The sequence below is a fragment of the Acanthochromis polyacanthus genome, chromosome 21 (genome assembly GCF_021347895.1).
Source record: "Acanthochromis polyacanthus isolate Apoly-LR-REF ecotype Palm Island chromosome 21, KAUST_Apoly_ChrSc, whole genome shotgun sequence".
Taxonomy (NCBI): domain Eukaryota; kingdom Metazoa; phylum Chordata; class Actinopteri; family Pomacentridae; genus Acanthochromis; species Acanthochromis polyacanthus.
The window spans coordinates 31,763,475-31,782,427 of NC_067133.1; the positions used below are offsets into that span (position 1 = coordinate 31,763,475).

Here is an 18,953-nt window from a genome sequence, read left to right on the forward strand (position 1 = left end):
CTTCAGGAAAACCTAAAACCACCAGCAAAAGGTTGATCTTGGACACAGGGAGTTAATAAATGGTTTAATCAGGTTACAGTGAAGGTTTTAGACTTGCATTCCCAAAGTCAATCAATAGCAGTGGTCAAAATACAACCAGAAGCTTGTGGACAGAAACCAAAAGAACCTAACTTAAATAAAAATGGCCAATGAGACATTTAACCAAATATAAACATTGTTGTATGTATATTTTTGAGCCAGCAGATTTCCAACAAACTCTTTCTGTTCCTCTGTGGATCTCTGCCAGCATTTCCAGAGAGATTTTACTATCAAATCATCTGTGGATGTTGTAATGAAAGAAACTGTGTAACACAACTGGTTTTGGAACAAATATTTTGCATGGTTTTGATCTTATCTTGTTGTCACAAGAGAGTTTGATCTCAGTCCAAATCAATAGAGGTTAATGTTAATTTGGTGAACTGTTGCAAAGACCCTCGACAGAAACTCTTTCTGTTCCTCTGTGGATCTGGTTCATGGTCAGCTGTAGACCAGGAAAACTTAATACTCACCTCAGGAAAGCATTGAGCTTCGTGTTGTCTTGTTGTTGAAGTCTTGCAAGGACTGATCCCATGATGTTTTTCACATCAGACAGTGTTTTTGCTTCTGTTGGTGCAACAATAATGAACTATTCAGATAGAAGCATGGACCAGTTCATTCAATCATTGCACAGAGTTGTAAGCCTTATAAATAGAAGGAAAGAAAGAAAGAAATCTAAAAGGAATTTTTTCTACAAAGTAAATGTAAGATGCCTCAGAGTGGATCATACTTTAGTCACTTACAAAAGTATTCATGCTGTTGACTGTTCAAATATGATCTTTTTAAAGTGTCTCGGTGAAGTGTGATTACCTGTATATGACGGGGTTTTATTGCCACGTTGTCGCTTGTTTGGTGATTGCCATTTGCTGTATTCACTCTGATGATCCAACTTTCTCTTTACTTATTGGATTTTTTTAGTAAGACAAAAAAGTTAGCTTCATGTCTCTGTTCTCTCAGTATTGACATGTTTCAGTAGATTAGTTTTGAATATTTTATAATCAAAACAGGCTGCGTATCTCACCTTGAGTACTTGTGGATGGCAAAACCTGCAGATGAACATCAGTATTTGTTAGACGATATTTATTCAAGAAATAATGAAAGAAATTACAGCTATTGGCACTGAATCCAGAGATGAATAACGAGTGATTATATGTTTAACATCCTCAATGGTCAGTCAACAACAGTGTTCCAGGTTAGTGTCTCAAATGCAGATTATCAACATGTTTACTCGTCACATGTAAAATTTCTCCTTACCTGAACTGAATCAGCTGTTGACTCCACAGATATGATTTAACACAATGTGTAGTGGTGGAACAAAGTTTTTGGACACGCCATGCAGTTGTGAAATATTGCATAAGAATCACTCTTAGGTCTTCAAGTGCAGTTTCTTTTAGTACAGTCTCAGCCAAAATACTAAACAAATCCTAAGAAAGTCATTAAAATCTTAAAAATTATTTGTTCCAAAAAAAATACATAAGAAATTTTGAATATTTGGTCATTTTGGTGTCAGTGATCCACTAATGATTGTCATGCATTTTATTAAAAGACACAATTTTTTGTTGCCGTGTTTCGTGTTTATAAAAAGCTGCACAATTCAAAATTCTTCAGAGACAAAAATGGCTAAAACAAGGAACCCAATGCAGGAAACATGGCTGAAGATGCAGATTCTCAGTCAGGAAGGGTACAGCTGCCACCAGACAGCCAGGAAGTGCAGATGCAGACCTTCAGCAGTTGGATTCACTCTGCAGAAATACAGATGAGGCAACAGCTTGGAAGACAAACCAAGATCTGGGCGTCCAACGGTTTCTTCAACAAGAAACGATCACATCCTGATCCACATGTGCAGGAAAACCACTGAATGACGTCACAGGAGCTTCAGCAGCAGTGGTCAGGCCAAACTGGTGTCCAGAGTTCCACCAGACTTTAGATCATGGCTGAAGGTCCTACAAGGCTGTCAAGAAGGCCCTGATCAATGAGAGACAGAAGTTAGCCCCAAGAACTGGACAGCCAGGAAGTGGAAGAAGATTCTGTGGTCAGATGAGTCCAGTTTCCAGCTTTGTCTTCCTCCTGCTAATGTGAGGATACGCAGAATGCTAGGAGAAGCATTATCTCCAGCATGGACACTACCTGCTTTCAAGCATGGTGGAGGCAGCATCATGGTTTGGGAACACATGAGTGCTGCTGGTGTTGGTCATCTCACATTGAAGTCTGCCAAGTATTGTTCCATTCTCCAAACCCACATGCTCCCTTCTGCTCTGTTCCATCGAGGTCAAACTGGATTTTCTACCAGATAATGCTCCTTGAACTCATCCGGGACCAGCAGAACTCATCCAGGCCCAGTAGAACTCATCAGGAACAGAAGAACTCATCCAGGACCAGCAGAACTCATCCAAGTCCAAGAGAACTCATCCAGGCCCAGTAGAACTTGTCTGCAGGAGCTCAGTATTCAGGTCTTAGAGTGACCAGCTGGATCCACAGACATGACTGAAAATCTGTGGTGAATTATCAAAAGGTCTGTTTCAAAGCATTAAACCAAAAAAAATTTAGAAGAATTAAAATCAGTGATTCAAGAAGAATGGGACCAGATGATCCTCAACAGAGTGAAAGGCTGGTGGAGAACATCCAGCCAGGATTAGAGCTCTGCTGCTGCTAACGGCAGGACTATTAAATATTAATCTGATGATGTGATGATTAATTTATTTTCTGTTCAGTTTTGAACACATTCTGTTATTTGTTGACTTTGACACCGACAGTGTTGAGAACTGACAGATTGAAATTGTCAAGAATTTAATTTTGTTAGATTTTCTTGTAAACAATAAACAAAAAAATAAAATTTGTATTTGTTTGTGTCTGCAGCCACATCTTTTGAAGCACAAAAAAGATTTTTTCACAAATATTTCATTGCAATATTTAGGATTGTGTAATATTTTAAGGGTGTCCAAACACTTTTTTTCCACCACTGTGAAGTCATGCAAACGTTTGAGCAGATAATGAAAATTTAATTTCTTTAATCAATCCTGTCTAATCAGAATAAAACTGGAATTAACTTACTGGAACAGGAGAATCAGCTGCTTCCTGATTTGTTTTTTGTTTTTTCTGATGTAAAGAAGACAGTTGCAAATATTAGTAAATGCTAATATTTTCAATGAGATGTTCTAAACATTTCTCTACACCACTCAGCCCTCTATGGGGCATCGGGGGCTGAACCAAGGAGGAAGGCAGGTTCATCTGGACAGGTAACAGAGCCACACAGAGAAACAAACAATCACACTCACATTCACACCTACGGATAATTTAGAATCACCAGTTAACCTCAGCATGTTGTTGGACTATGGGAGAACATGGAGACTCCATGCAGAAAGACCAGAACCAGATTCAAACCAGGACCTTCTAACTATGAGGACACAGTGATGACGACTGATCCAGTGTGCCAGCCGCCATATGATATATATATTTTTTAAAGTTCCCCTGTAACAGCATGCATCTACTGTACATTAGTGAGGTTTATGACACCAAATGTTAAAGTGAGCAGAATATTTTCAGATACAGAACATTACCTTTAACTTCCTGAGTTCCTTCTTGAATGTAGCTCTTGGTCCCATTTTTGGGAACAGCTCTTTAATGTCTTGATCATCAAGATCATACAGACGTTTCTTGTCAATTTCTTCATCTGTAATTCAGGATACTAAGTTCAATCTCTGTCATACATAAATAAACATTATCTTCAAATAGCTGCAGAAATCTATCCCATAAAGCAGTGAAACATGTGGACACAGCTGTTAATGTGTCAGTGGCTGTATGAGCTGAATGCATCTTCATTCTCTTCTACTGTAACTTTATTTAACAGCCTCCAAGATGCTCCAGCAAAGCTCATGTCTCTGCTTGTTCTGTGTGATAATGTACAAATGTTTTACCATCAGTATTTCTGTTCACTCACAGATGAGAACAATAGAACCAGCAGAACAATGCTGCAGCATTTTTATGTCTGTATTAGTGCATGTTATGTTTCATTATTGGCAGATCACATCAATAATGAATAATACTGTACAAAGCAATGATATATGGTCATACTTTACCTTTAAATCTATCAATGAGCTCACTAAGACCCCATTCAGTCAGTTTGTTACAAACAAAGTCATCCATGACCAAGAACAGGAACTGAAAGATAAATGAAAATGTTGTCATCAATCATTACTGCTCAACATTTCAGAGTGTTGTGATTAATTACCCCTTAACTGCATTTACATGGAGCTTATACAGGAAGATGAATCAGCTCTGAGTTGTGATTGAAGCTTAAATGGTTCACCTGATATTGAAGGTAACGCAGACCAGAGCAGGTGAGGAGTTCAGGAGGGCGACGTCAGTAGAGAGACACAGACCTGCAACAGGCAGCCAAAGACATGAGGAAAAAATACAGCAGCAACAGTTCAGGAACAACAGGAGGTGAGAAACAGGAGAGTTCTATAAAAAAGGAACAGATCAGAACAAAATAAACTCTATGAGAGAGGCAGCAGGAATAAACCTGCAGTAAGAGGCTGACCAGGAATAAAGAACAGATAAACAGGTGTGGCTCATGTGATCAAAAAAAGGTTGGAAAATTTGAATAGGAGCTGATGGGAGTGGCTGGATCTGAAAAAAAACAGGAGAGTTAGTGGAGAGAAGACAAAGAGCAGCAATAAATAAATGAAGGAAATGTGACATTCAGTTGTGTCTTAGAGGAAACAAACAGATTTGAAGGCTTTGAAGTTAGAATAGAATAAAATCACACTCAGATTTTCAGCATGTACACCACCATTCACAAGTTTGGATCACTTAGAAATGTTCTTATTGTTGAAAGAAAAGCAGTATTTTCAATGAACATAATATTGAATGAATGATAAATCCAGTGTAGACATAGTTAATGTGATAATTGACTATTGTAGCTGTAAACAGCTGATTTTTAATGGAATATCTCCATAGGGGTACAGAGGAACATTTCCAGCAACCATCACTCCTGTGTTCTAATGCTACATTGTGTTAGCTAATGCTGTTGAAAGGCTCATTGATGGTTAGAAAACCCTTGTTCAGTTATGTTAGCACATGGATAAAAGTGGAAAACATGGAATTATCTGGATGACCCCCAACTTTTGAACAGCAGTGTATACACTGTAAAAACTTTGTTTTTCTGTCTAAAAAATCTGTAGCCTCTTATTGAGAGGATTATCAGTACAGAATAGCACAGCAGGAGGGTCAGAGTTCTACATGTTATTTTGCCATCAGATGTAATTCGTGTGTTTGTTGTTCCGTCGTTCACCAACACGTCTGCACTGGTGTTTGATTTCACTTGTCCTGTTTGTCTCCACCTCTCACTCTCCTCTCTGCCAACACAGCAGAAAATAAAACTTCTTATCGATGTCGGTAGTTAAACACATCAAGCAGTGTTCAAAATCAGAGACAATCTAATCACAGGAATTCAGTGAATGTAGGCTACGTCTGTTATTTCAGTTCTAACAGGGATGTTTCAGTGTAGAAATCAGGGTAAATATGAATACAAAATATTCCTGTTGATAGCCTGCTGTCACACTCAGTGGAGGTTTTGTAATCACAAGATGAAAGCTTTGGTCGTATTGTTTTACTGCTTGAGTCATTTGAATATTGAAATTGTTCCTGGATCACCTGTTCACATTATATAATTTCATGGTTCAACAGACCAACGGTATATTCACCGCTGTACACACCCAAACACATAAACTCCAACAACAATTCACTCTGTTTACCCTGAGGTAAAACTAACAGAAGCTACTTGCTGAAACAGGTTTTTCCTGCTGTAGAATCATAGCCTAGCCGCGCTAGACAACCCACGGCAACGAATTTAATTCTCTGCCAGGGTGGGTCTAGTTACCCTCCATGAGGCTCGAGGCTGGATTCTCCTAAAACTGGCCAGACCAATCACCATGAAGTGTAGAGTCAGAAGGCGGGCGTAACTAAGTGATGACAGAGGCGCGACGACGATTCTGACAGAAACAACCGGCGCACAATAAACAGTTATCTTTGGACTCGGCTTTGGCCACAGCCCTTAAAGATTTGAAGCTAAAATTCAACTTGAAAGATAAACAAAGGACGGCACTGAAGTGTTTCATTGAGAAGAAAGACGTATTTGGACTTATGCCGACGGGATATGGCAAATCCTGAATATACCAGTTGGCTCCGCTGGTTGGGAAGCTAATGGGACTTAGCCACAATCCGCCGGTGCTCTAGGAACTCTGTCAGCCTATTCGTTGCACTGATTGGTTGTATACCTACCCAATTGCTGCAGAGGGATTTGATAGACAACCTTTTAGCCCGCCTCCCTCCCTGTCGAGCTTCCCTAGACCCTTGTGCCTTCAGAAACATGGGTGTAGCATGGCTAGGCTAGTAGAATCAGTGAGTGGTTGATGGAACAACACCGATAAGTTTTTTCTTTCTCTCAGTGATTTTTATTGTTTTTGACTTCTGATTGTTTTAATCTGAACACTGAGCGATACTGACAGAAATCTAAAGTTCAGATATCTAATTAACTCATTGGCTGCCAGCTGTTTTCAGAGCAAAGAGCCCCCTACTGCCAGAGTTTTTAAGAATTTTGACAGATTTTTCAAGATCTACAGAATATCAAGTTTTAAGACTACATAAACATTGAAACTATCAAAAGAAAGTGTAGCTTCTCTTCTTTCATCAGGAAAAAAAAGTTTGTTTCTAGCATTTTCGGTTCTAAAGTTATCGGCAGCAGAACATAGAGTCGTTTCAGCAAAAACACCTGTTTTTGACCAAAAAACAGAGATAACGAGCTTTTTCTGCAGAGAGGCACATCAATCACTTTGATACCAATATTTTTTAGTTTAGTGACGTCCCACACAACTGAACAGTTGTTTACTTATATGAAACAACAAAAACAACTCGGAAAAAGCATTTTGACGTCAACTTTTTAACCTTTTGTTAGCTAAATCATTTATTTACAAACAAACACCACAAGTCAACATTTTGGTTCAGAACAATACATCTTACAAAATATAAACAAAATATGTGTGTGTGTCTGTGTGTCTGTGTGTGTGTGTGTGTGTGTGTGTGTCTGTGTCTGTGTGTCTGTGTCTGTGTGTGTGTATGTGTGCTCGCTCTAAACTCATCTGACTCGGCTTCGTCAGATGAGCTCAAGAGAGCGGTGGTGGCGAAACCGAAACCGAAACCGAAACCAAGCGCGGCTTTGATCGCCAGCGGCTGCTGGTAACGGCACTTTTTGCTGTCGCCCCACCATGGTCACTGTCTTTGTCATTCTTTTGGCCCACCGCAACACTCTCACGTTCCAAAACTCCAGGATTTTCACCGACAAGCTCCGACAGACTATCCTGCAGCCCCCCCCCAGTCAAAAAACATGATTGACGTCTATAGACGTCATTGGCAGCGAATGAGTTAATAAAGTTGTTTCACGATGCCTCAGAGAGTACACACACATCTCATTCATTTATTTCCTTGCACAATAATAAAATGAAATGAAAAGTCCTGAAGAAGCCCTTTGTGTTTCATAAATGAAAAGAATCAGGACTGAGCTGAGATCTTTTTCTTCATGTCCAAAATGAGAAAACAAGAAGATTTTGACCATCCATCAGACCATCCATTCCAAGATGGTTGCTTTCATGTGAAGTGAGCTGACTGACTGTTTCCAATCAATCAAATATCACTATAATCCTTTCTTTTTTCTTCATCTTGTGTTTGGTACAAGTTATATGAAGATTCAATTTACACCAGTTTGTTAATACTGGGTGGAGAAACCACTGGATTATCCTCTAAATCTTGTTTGTCTGGAGAAAGGACCTGAGTAGGCCACAGGCCCAGATTTTCCTGGTTCTATATCCTAGATCCAGGAAGAAACTCAGGGTAAGAAACACCATGCCTCCCAAACAATCAAAGACTGCACCACCAGAGGATGAGTCACCTTTGACTATGGGCACTCTAATTCATATGCTTGAGCAGCAGAAGGACTTCTATAAGGAGATGTTACAGCAACAGCAGGACAACTTTAAGTCTTTTGTGCAGCTCATCATTGATGGCACAAACAAAAGGTTGGATGATGATGTCTTTAAAGATGTTCAAGGAATCAAAATGAGCCTTGAGTTCACCCAGGATAAAGTTGACAAAATGACTAAAGCACAAGAGGAAATGGACAAGTTGAAAAGGGTTGAAATGGAAATAATAAAATCAAAGGAGGAGCTGGAGAAGATGGCAATGAAGGTGGATTATAGTGAAAACAAGTCGAGGAGAAATAACCTTGTTGTGGATGGTATTCCTGAAGAAAGAGGAGAGAGTTGGGATGTATCTGAGAAGAAAATCAAGGACACATTCACCAAAATGGGTTTAAATAGTAACAACATTGAAATTGAAAGGGCACATAGGATGGGTCTGTACCAGGAAGGGGGGAAACCCAGACAGATAATTGTCAAACTCCTGCGTTTCAAGGACAAGCAGACCATCTTATCTTCTGCAAAGAAACTAAAAGGCACCCACATCTACATAAACGAGGACTACTCTGAGGCTGTAATGAAGAAGAGAAAAGAACTGCTGCCTAAGCTGCGTGCTGCTCGTGAGAGAGGAGAAATGGCCACTTTGAAATATGACAAACTGATCATAAAATCCAAGAACGAAGGAGCCCAAACAACAAGTTAACAGTATGTAGCTTTAAATGTACACTTTGGTTTTATGTGTTTTAAATTTATTTTTATCATGGCCACTGACATGTGTCATTTGGCTTTTCCATTTAAAGGGCTTACAATAGCTCACTTGAACATCTGCAGTTTGAGATATAAAACTCAAGATATTAATCATATTGTGCAGTCCAACCGCATACAAATCCTAGCTCTTTCTGAAACACGCCTTGACTCTACTTCCACAGACGATGAAGTAAAGATAGAAGGATACAGATTATTCAGGAGGGACAGAGATAAATATGGTGGTGGTATTGCATTCTATGTAAGAGAAGATATCCCTGTTAAAGTTTGAGGACCTCTTGTGGCAGAACATTGAAGCATTGTGGGTACAAGTTCATTTACCACACCTGAAGCCTGTCTTAGTTGGCTGTGTATATAGACCCCCGAGTGCTAATATCCAATATTTAGATGACATCTGCGACATGTTTGATACTGTTTACGGTCTAAATAGAGAGATATTTATATTAGGTGATTTTAATATTGACTGGCTTTCACCAAACTGTCCAATGCATAAAAGACTAAAGTCTACAGCCATGGCAGGTGGCCTAAAACAGGTCATGATTCAGCCCACAAGAGTTACTACCACTGCACAAGGCACATCTAGCACCTGTATAGACCATATTTTCACAAATGTTTTTGAACAGTGCTCCAAAGCTGTCTCAGAACCTACTGGCTGCAGTGACCATAACAAGGAAAACAAAACTACCTAAAGGTGGCTGTAAAATAATTCATAAATGATCCTACAGACATTTCAACCAAGAAGAGTGTGTTGGTGAAATTCAAGCTGTAGACCGGTCAAAAGTGTGTGAAGACAATGACCCAAACTCAGCTCTCGAAAGGTTTATGGATATATTGATGAAAATTGTTGATATACACGCCCCGTTAAGAAAAAGGAGCGTAAGAAATAAATTTGCCCCATGGTTGGATAAAAACCTTGAAGATTTAATGCTAGATCGAGACAAAGCTAAAAGAAAGGCAAACCTATCTGGTGAACTAGCCAATCACGGACAGTACAGAATTCTCAGAAATAAAATAGTTAAAATTAATAAAAAGAGGAAAAAAGAGTATTTTGCAGAAAAGATCAACAAAGCAAAACATGACAGCAGAAAATTATGGAGTACGTTAAATGAAATAATGGGTAGGAGTCGGCACTCAGAGGCATCATTTATAGAAAATAATGGAGTTTTCATTTCAAAACCAGTAAAAATTGCAAATTATTTTAATGATTATTTCATAACTAAAGTAGAAACATTAAGATCTAGCATGTGCCTAAATAATCCAGTGTCTTATGATGTCATTTTAAGCAAACTAATGCATGAGAAGAACTGGATTTTTGCATTCCATCAAGTTGACAGAGTGGTTGTCGAAAAAATTCTTATAGCTCTCTCTGAGGTTAAGGCATCTGGAATGGACCATTTAGACCCAAGGCTTATAAGAGTGGCAGCTCAAACCTTGTCCTCTCCTATTGCCCATTTGGTAAATTTAAGTTTATCAAATGGTACATTTCCAGAGAAATGGAAGGAGGCCAAAATTATACCATTGCCTAAAAATAAGAGAGCCACATTTACAGGACAGAATAGTAGACCTATTAGCCTACTACCATTGCTTAGCAAAGTAATGGAAAAAATTGCTTTCGAACAAGTTCATAAATATTTTTTTTCTAATAATTTAATCACAAAGTACCAGCATGCATATCGAGAAGGTCACTCCACAAGTACTGCTTTAACTCACATGACTGACAACTGGTTGGAGGAAATGAATGCAAGCAGATTAGTTGGTGCAGTGATGTTGGATTTTAGTGCAGCATTTGACCTGATTGATCACACAATATTATTTAAAAAAAACTAGAATGTTATGATTTTTCTCCATCATCTCTGTCATGGATGAAAAACTATCTGTCTGACAGAAAGCAGTGTGTGTTCTTTAATGGCAGATATTCCTGTACTAGAGCAGTACACTGTGGAGTGCCCCAGGGCAGCTGCCTTGGGCCTTTGCTCTACTCAATTTTCACGAACGATCTACCTTTAATTGTGGAGAACTCAAATGTAGTTATGTATGCGGATGATTCTACGCTGTACTGTTCAGCAGAAACTCCTAACTCGGTGTCAGACATGTTAAATTATGATTTACAAAATATTAGCAAGTGGGTGAAAGATAACAAACTGGCTTTAAATGTAGGTAAATCCACATCCATAATTTTTGGTAGTAGATCAAAATTAACAAATGACACTCATTTGAACTTATCAGTTAATGGGCTTCAGTTAAAGCAGGTGAAGCAAAGTTATTGGGCGTCACCTTAGATTGTTACTTGTCTTGGTCTGCTCATATCGACGACGTAACATCAAAATGTGCAAAGGCATTGCAATGCGCAGAAAATGTATGGCATTTATTCCTATGTCTATTGCTAAACAGGTTGTTCAGTCTCTTGTTCTGTGTCATTTAGAATACTGTCCAGTCATATGGTCATCTTGCCTGGGGACCAGACAGCCTTTATATTGTGTATTACAAATACACATAAAGTCAGTCTGGAACTGCTCCATTGAACCAAATCTAGCCCAGAGGCGGGACTACCGATCACAGCCAATCAGCGTAACACATGTGTGACGCAATCACTAAGCGACCTAACAATTGCCTTTCCGCCATGATGTTTTGTAGTTTTAACAGCTTCCTTCGCCGTACAGGGGTCCTGAGGAAAATCTAAGCTCTCCCTTTCAACAGTGGAGGGCAGCATTACGCATTCTATCGTACAGCCTGCCGGAATTAAAAATACATCCTTTTTAAAAAGAAAAGCTTTAAGAGCTGCTTCTTGTTGAGGTTTAAAGGACAAATTCAGCCTGTGCAAAACAGAGGAAAGCGCACGAGAGAAACCTCACTCTGTTGCGGTCGCCAACTCGGCCCTGACGATGACGCATCGTTAACTCCCGCCTCTGGTGCTCTGATTGGTTCGGTCTGATCTGATCGGAGCTTGAAAACCTGTCAAAATGTGTCAATGGAGGAGGGCAAGACCGTATTCCCGTATATCCCTTACAACGGGAATACAGTCTAGCTAAGCTAGGCTAATGGTCATCTGCATCACAAACAGAACTATACAAACTTCAAGTGGCACAAAACAGGGCAGCAGGACTGTACTCCAGTGCTCCTACAGAACCAATGTTGCAGTTCTGCATTCACGCCTTTCTTGGCTCACAGTTGAGAATAAAATTAAAGTCCGATTATCTTTATTGATTTGGAATGCAATTTTTATAAATCATCCACAGTTTCTCTCTGAGCGACTAGTTTTTGTCAGAAGCATTCACAAATACCCCACAAGACAGGCACTAGGTGGAGATTTAAAACTTCCACACAAAGGTAAAAAATCTCTAAAGCGTACAGTGTTTTACAGAGCTATATCTAACTGGAATAGACTGTCATCCTCTTTGTGAAAAATTAAAAACAAAAATAAATTCAAGAAGGCATTAGTGCAAGAACTTCTGCAGATGACGATGTGAAAACTTAAGTCCTTGGCATGTCTTAAATGTAATTTATAATATGTTTCACTGTATATACTAATGTGCATGTAAAATGTTTTGTGTAAATTGTAAATTATATATATATATATATATATATATATATATATATATATATTTTTTTTTTTTTTTTTTTTTTTTTTTTAAAGGACCCTAGGAAGGCTAGCAGCAATTCAAAGGGCAGCTAATGGGGATGCTAATTAAACAATAAACAATAAACAATGACAGCGATGTCACTTCTTCAGAAAAGCATCCCACCGTGTTTGAACCATTACTCTGAGTGATGGCAACATTTATGCTGTGATGTTTGTTAAACTGTCTGTATGGATGTCTGACAGCTGTGGTGTTTGTCACTAAAATATTTAGTACAATGTGGTTTTGGTTCACAAAACTGAGTTTGAGGAAAAATGTCATGAGATCAAAATAAGAATTCACCAAAAATAATTTCCATTTTGCAAATAAAACTGATGTCAGAGAACTCCAGCAACTTTTACAAAAAAGAATTAAACTACATGCACACTTTAACTCAGGTTTATTAGACAGTAGATCAAATACATGATTGGATTTAGAATCAGTTCAGATTAGACATAAATCCACAACGACAGAGTAAATCATGAGACTATTATCTTGCATTTGGTAAATATTTGTCTTTGAATGTAAAGAAAAGTACTAATTCAAGGTCTGTCTTTAACAACCTCAAATCTATGTCAGATCAAACCTACAGTATGAGCTATATTCAAGATTGAAGGTTAAATGTGTTGGACATCAAATCAAAAACATCTATTCATTTAGAGTCAGTGTAGATTACATGCAAAATAAAACAACAATAAAATAAATGATGTTAATTTCCAGTAAGAAGCTGCTGCTTTATTACTTTCATCTGTACTTTAACTTAGTATGAACTTACAGGAAAAACATTAAAACATTTAAAACCTAAAATCTGTGTTAAATCAAACCTGCAGTTTGAGCTGTATTCAAGGTTCAAGGTTAAAATGACACACATTGATCTAATCCCTGAAGCTGCAGTGCTCCTATCCCAATGAACCCACACTAAACTCAGAAAACATGCAAACACAATACTGGAAAACAAGAAAAGAACAGTTCAATCCTTAAAATCTAAATGTTTTGTGGTTTGTACCTTTATGATGAAAACCACAACATCACTGGTCCAAATCCAACCAGGGCTCTTTGCATTTCATCTCTCTCTACTTTTTTAGTTGCCTCTGGACTGGAATCAATAAAAGGAAAAAAAATCCAGAAAATCTGTAACATCTCAGCACAAAATTCATAAAAACAAAGTCAAAGAACAAATCAAACCAAAGCATCAAAGAGTACATAGAAACCAACTTAATAAAAATGGTTGAGACCAAATCCAGAGTGTCCTGTGTTGAGTCAGTGATCCTCAGAGATGTTCAGTGGAAGACCAGGCCTCTGATGTTTCTGTCCACTGATGGAAGCTGAAACAACAGACAGACGGACAGACAGGTTATATTCTATTATAAATATGAATAATATAAAAATGTTCTACTTACATTCAAGGTTTTACTCCAGTAGTGATGTTTCTCCGTCTGGATTGTCTTTCAGTTCATCGTAGTATCTCTTCACCATCTCAAGTTCAGTTGGAACATCTAAAATAACAAAATATTTAAGAATGTGTTGACTTCTTGAACATCAACGGTTTATTTACAAGATTCTAAGAGTTCTACATCAATGAGTTGACTTTGAAATGTTCCTGTTACCTGGGACTGAGTTGTCATCTGTCTTCAGTGAGAGCTCAATGGATTCCCTCATGGTTTCCTCCAGTATCTCCAGGATGTCCTCCTAATTCAGAATCAAAATCTGTGTCACATATCACAGAGCCAGATCCCTGAATCTCTAATGAATTAACTGTTTAAATGTGACTCAGAGGCTGACAGACTGGATGAAAGGACTAATAACTCCATAATGTGTCTGTCTTTGATTAATAACAAGAACTGGTCAGTGGTGACAATTAATGCAGTTTTTAGGAGCTTAAGCATCTTCCAGAATGACATTTTCTCCACTTGACCACAGAAAATGCCTTTATGTGAATTGTGAGTAAAGAAAGACGTGACTCACAACATGTTTTACAATATCATCATATTTCATATTTTAAATTTTGACAAACCCTCAGTTCATCCAGGTGGTTCAGCACGGCAACTTTCGCCATCTCAAACATGATGATGTTTTCACGTACATGTTTGGTAATAGTTTTCCTCATTTTCTTCAGTGAACCTTTTCCTCTAATCTCTGCTGCTTCTGCAGTAAAACACAAAAATGTTATCAGTGAATATATATATATATATATATATATATATATATATATACATATATATATATTAGACCCTCCAGAAAAACGCGGGCTAAAATCCTTGATTATATGAATAAATATGCAGGGTTTTTATGCCATTTTATGCGGGGAAATTGAGGAAAGTTGCAAACTAGTATGTGAATAGTTGTGAAATAAGCAAAAATATGTGCGATTCACCTGCCGTCTGGCCGCGGAGGGATGTGTCCTCTGATCAGACACTGGGACTGCTGTGGGGTTACTGGACTGACAGCCTGTGCTCTGGGAGGGGGAGAAGCTCACAGCAGCACCTGCTGCTGGTTGAGGACAGTAACTGCAGAATGATCCGAGTTTTCCTGTCAGTCTCTAGTCTGGGAATACCCAGACTGCCTGTGCACTCATTGTCATTTCGTTTACTAGGCAGTCTGGCGACCTGGGGTTGAATTTGTCCCTGAGTCAGGGATCCAATCACAGGACGGGGAGGGACAGTTAGACGATGACGCACACTAAGCGACTACGCGCAATGCATGATGGGTTGTTTGAGAAGAAGCGTTACCTTTGTTGTCGTGTTTCCGAAGGAACAAGCTAGTGGACTCGGTGGGTTTGGGCAGGTCTTTTTCAAAGTCCTCGGTGTCTTGGACGGGGTGGGTTCACGTTGTCTTTTCGATACGCTGCTTAACCGGACGTTCTCTTCCCATTGCCTGAATAAAGGAAAGTCTTTTCAAGCCGACCGAGTGTGGAGGTGCAGCGCTGGCAGCATCTGTTTGACTGCTCCGGCTCCGGGGTGACTATCAGGTCCATCATCGCTAACCTATCTGATATGGTCGGCGTTGTTTTTGACACAAACATATCTGTGGAGTGTGCATAAACACGGGGTCCACTTTCCCTCATGTTTACTTTACATAAACGGCAAGAATCGTCCGGCGACATGGCGAAAGAAGCAAACACATGAGCAAACACAGCAATGATTCTTTTTCGTGGTGCTGCCGTCGCTCTGCATTTACGTCAGCGGCTAGCAGTGACACGATTGGCTGTGAGCTTCAACTGCCCCAGACTGACTGACATATGCAGCGCCCAATCAACGGCTGTGGAAAATTTTAAACTGCTCCACCCCTACAAGAAAATGAATAGCAGGTACCCAGCCTGTATCTCACTTGAGATTCAGGCTGGTGGTAGCCAGCCTAGTCAGTCTCCAAAACGGCAGAAAAAGTCGCTAGATTTGTGACTAGTCGCTTTTGAAAAAAAGAGTCGCTAGGACGCTTTGGAAAGTCCCTAGATTTAGTGAGAAAGTTGCTAAGTTGGCAACACTGGCGCCGCTCTGCATCAGCTCGTGCTTCTAGTGTGTGTGTGAATGTGTGAACTGATGACGTCAGGCCGGGCGTCACATAAAAACTCACAACTCCATTTATATCGGTTATCGTTTTCTCATTTTATGTGGAAATTGTGAAATCAAGCGGGACCCGCATATTTCTCTTTTATTTTTTTTGTGGAAATGTGAGATTCTTGCAGGAATTATGTGCTGTTTTGCGGGGATTATGCGGCCTTTTGGGAAATAATTGACCCCCGCATAATCAGCGGCATTTTGGTGATTAATGTACGAATTCATGCGATCGCATAATCGCATTTTTCTGGAGGGTCTAATATATATATATATATATATATATATATACACATATATATAAATATATATATATATATATATACATATATATATATTCCTTCCCAGAATCTTTCTGCATGGAGTTTGCATGTTCTCCCTGTGCATGCGTGGGTTTTCTCCGGGTACTCCGGCTTCCTCCCACAGTCCAAAAACATGCTGAGGTTAATTGGTTACTCTAAATTGTCCGTAGGTGTGAATGTGAGTGTGATTGTGTGTCTGTATATGTAGCCCTGTGACAGACTGGTGACCTGTCCAGGGTGTCCCCTGCCTTCACCAGAGTCAGCTGGGATAGACTCCAGCACCCCCCATGACCCTAGTGAGGTTAAAGCAGTGTATAGAGAATGGATGTATGGATTCTTCCTTACTTTTGTAGCATTCCTCCATCATTTCCTCTATTTTCTCTGTCAGACTGTTGTAGATTTTTTTCTTACGCTTCCGAATGATCCTGTTGACTTTTGCCTGAATTTTTTCTTCCTTAAACACAGAACACGATAAATAGATGAAGATTATTTTACACAATATCAAAAATTACAAAGCAGGTGAATGGTTTTCAGTGTTTAGACTGATTTGGTGGATCTTCTTATGTTTCTCCTGTTTGCCTGCTAATGAACTAATGAACAGGTTGATTCTAGTTTTATCTTTACCTCTGTCTTCAGAAAGTTCAGTTGCAATCCGACATCTTTGTACTTTTGAATCAGCTCATCTGTATCAAGTGAAAATTTATCAATGACTCCGTTGAATGGTCCACATTTGACTTCGTTTCTGAAATAAGGAGAAGTGTTTCATTAACGTGTATTGAAAAGTTTCTACTTCAGAGTTCATTCATGGCTTTCTTCATTGTTGTAAAATGGGTCAACATCAGTGTTCTCATTCAGTCACTTCTTACGGGAAGGTCTTCCTGAATTCCTCATCAATGCTGTTGGTCAGATATGAAGCTAGTGTCATGTTGATGTTTATTTGTTTCCCTTTCTTTGGTTTGTAGACACCACCGTTCTCAACTACAGACTTTAGCGTCCTATGAAACGCACTGCCATGCACGTTTCTCTGAAACAGAAAACACACAACTTTCAATATGTCTATATAATGTACAAAATAAGTTGTTTGATATGATTATAATTCAGATACATACAGGATATAATTTGGGCTTCAAGGCATCGTTAAATGAGGTTTGGGATGTTTGAACCCCTTGTTTGAGGCGTTTTTCAAACTCCTTGTAAGCCCCTTCCATTGGTTTTCTGACTTTATTGAGTTCCCGCCTCATGTTTTCTTCAAGGTCTCTGCACACTTCTGCCTTTTTGCCAACCTGAAGTTAAAAACAAACAAACAATGCATTTATTTAAAGCAAACTATAAATACTACCTAAATACCAGCCTTGAACTGGGTCTGTCAGTGTCATTCCAGATAGCAATCTATCCACTGTTTCAGAATTTGTTCAGAGTTTATGTGTTTGTTATTTGGGACCCCAAACTGAGAGTTTGAACTGTTCTCAGACCTGTAAAATGTCGTATTTGTCAGGCCTGCCTCTGTGGGCTCTGGCTAGGATCCCTTCTTCCCCTTGTATGTTTTTCCTTTTTCGGAATGTGTGACCCTGAGATGGCAGCGACAGGTGTGGGCGATCTCATCAGGACAATAAGAAGAAGTGGGAGCAGATGCTGCAGAGTCAATCAGTTCACTACTCCCTCACAAAATAACTGACTCTTCTCTTCCGTCAGTGCCGTAGTCAGTGCTGACGCAGTTTTGTTTACCTTTGTCCTCTTTGAGGAATTCCAGTAATGTATTTTTGTTCTCCTCTCAACCTAGACTGCCATTTGTTCGTGTTCCGCTGCCTCCCGGACTCAGGCTCACCAGAACCACCAGCCTACCAGCCTACCAGCCTCCCTCGCCATCCTTCACTCGCCATCCTTCAAAGCACCTACTTCAGCCCTCACCAGACGGTTTCTGCCACTGACGCATGTCCATGCCACCATTCCACCCTCAAGCCTCTGCCACCTCAGCTGGGTACCAGTCTGAGCAGGCTCATTTGGGTTTTCATGTTTATAGTTGTGAGCTACAGTTTGCAGTCATTGTTTGAGGAGTTGTAATTACTATAGTTGTGTTTACTGAATTTTAACTCATTTGATGCCCCAATTCTACTATTATGTGTAGTGTGTATTGACTTTTCTAGTTTATCTGTGGCTTGTTGACAGAGCCTTTCATTTTTTTCTGACATCAAGTCCCATAGTGAGTTGAAGTGAGAGTTTAAGCTTTTTTGGCTTCATAGTTGTTCTTTTGTTCTTATTCGATCTTTATGTCTAGTGTTCTTATTTTACAGCACTGTTCTCCTGGCCAGGTATTACCTGCTGTGGGTCAGCTTTATTGTAGTCTAGTTTAATTTGTCAGCCACTAGGGGCATTTCAGATTTCTTAAGTTGAGGTCTAGTAGTTCCAGTTACTTCCCGGTTCTGAGTTCCTTAGGGATTTGTAGTTCCTTGAGTTTTTTTGTTCTGTTGTAAATAAACCATTATTGCTGCATCTGCCCGACTCCATCTCTTTCCGGCTCCTGAGCCTCAAAGAAAACACTGGCAGTAATTTCACTGTACTCTTCTGGACAGAGATCTCAGATGTTGTTCCTGGGATCTGCTGAAGTAACTCAGGTCACCACTGGCAGGGTTCTCGCCAGCGCATTTCAGCGTTACGCTGTCATTTTAAAAGATT

The 18,953-nt window shown here is 39.4% G+C and overlaps 2 protein-coding genes and 1 long non-coding RNA gene across 3 annotated transcripts in view; all 3 read right to left on the bottom strand.

Moving 5' to 3' along the window:
• Window positions 1-18,953, bottom strand: part of LOC127531560 (nuclear GTPase SLIP-GC-like) — a 124,514-nt gene that overhangs the window by 86,859 nt on the left and 18,702 nt on the right. The gene's annotated exons all lie outside the window — the stretch shown is intronic.
• Window positions 3,643-4,615, bottom strand: LOC127531575 (uncharacterized). The gene is made up of 3 exons (XR_007938700.1): window positions 4,382-4,615; window positions 4,152-4,233; window positions 3,643-3,745 (listed from the first exon to the last, which is right to left on the bottom strand). It is a non-coding gene; the product is annotated as an uncharacterized LOC127531575 (long non-coding RNA).
• The window catches only part of LOC110958031 (nuclear GTPase SLIP-GC-like), a 139,341-nt gene continuing 133,198 nt past the window's right edge, over window positions 12,811-18,953 (bottom strand). The window contains 1 exon segment of the mRNA XM_051941191.1: window positions 12,811-13,752. The gene's annotated coding sequence lies outside the window, so the exon portion shown is untranslated.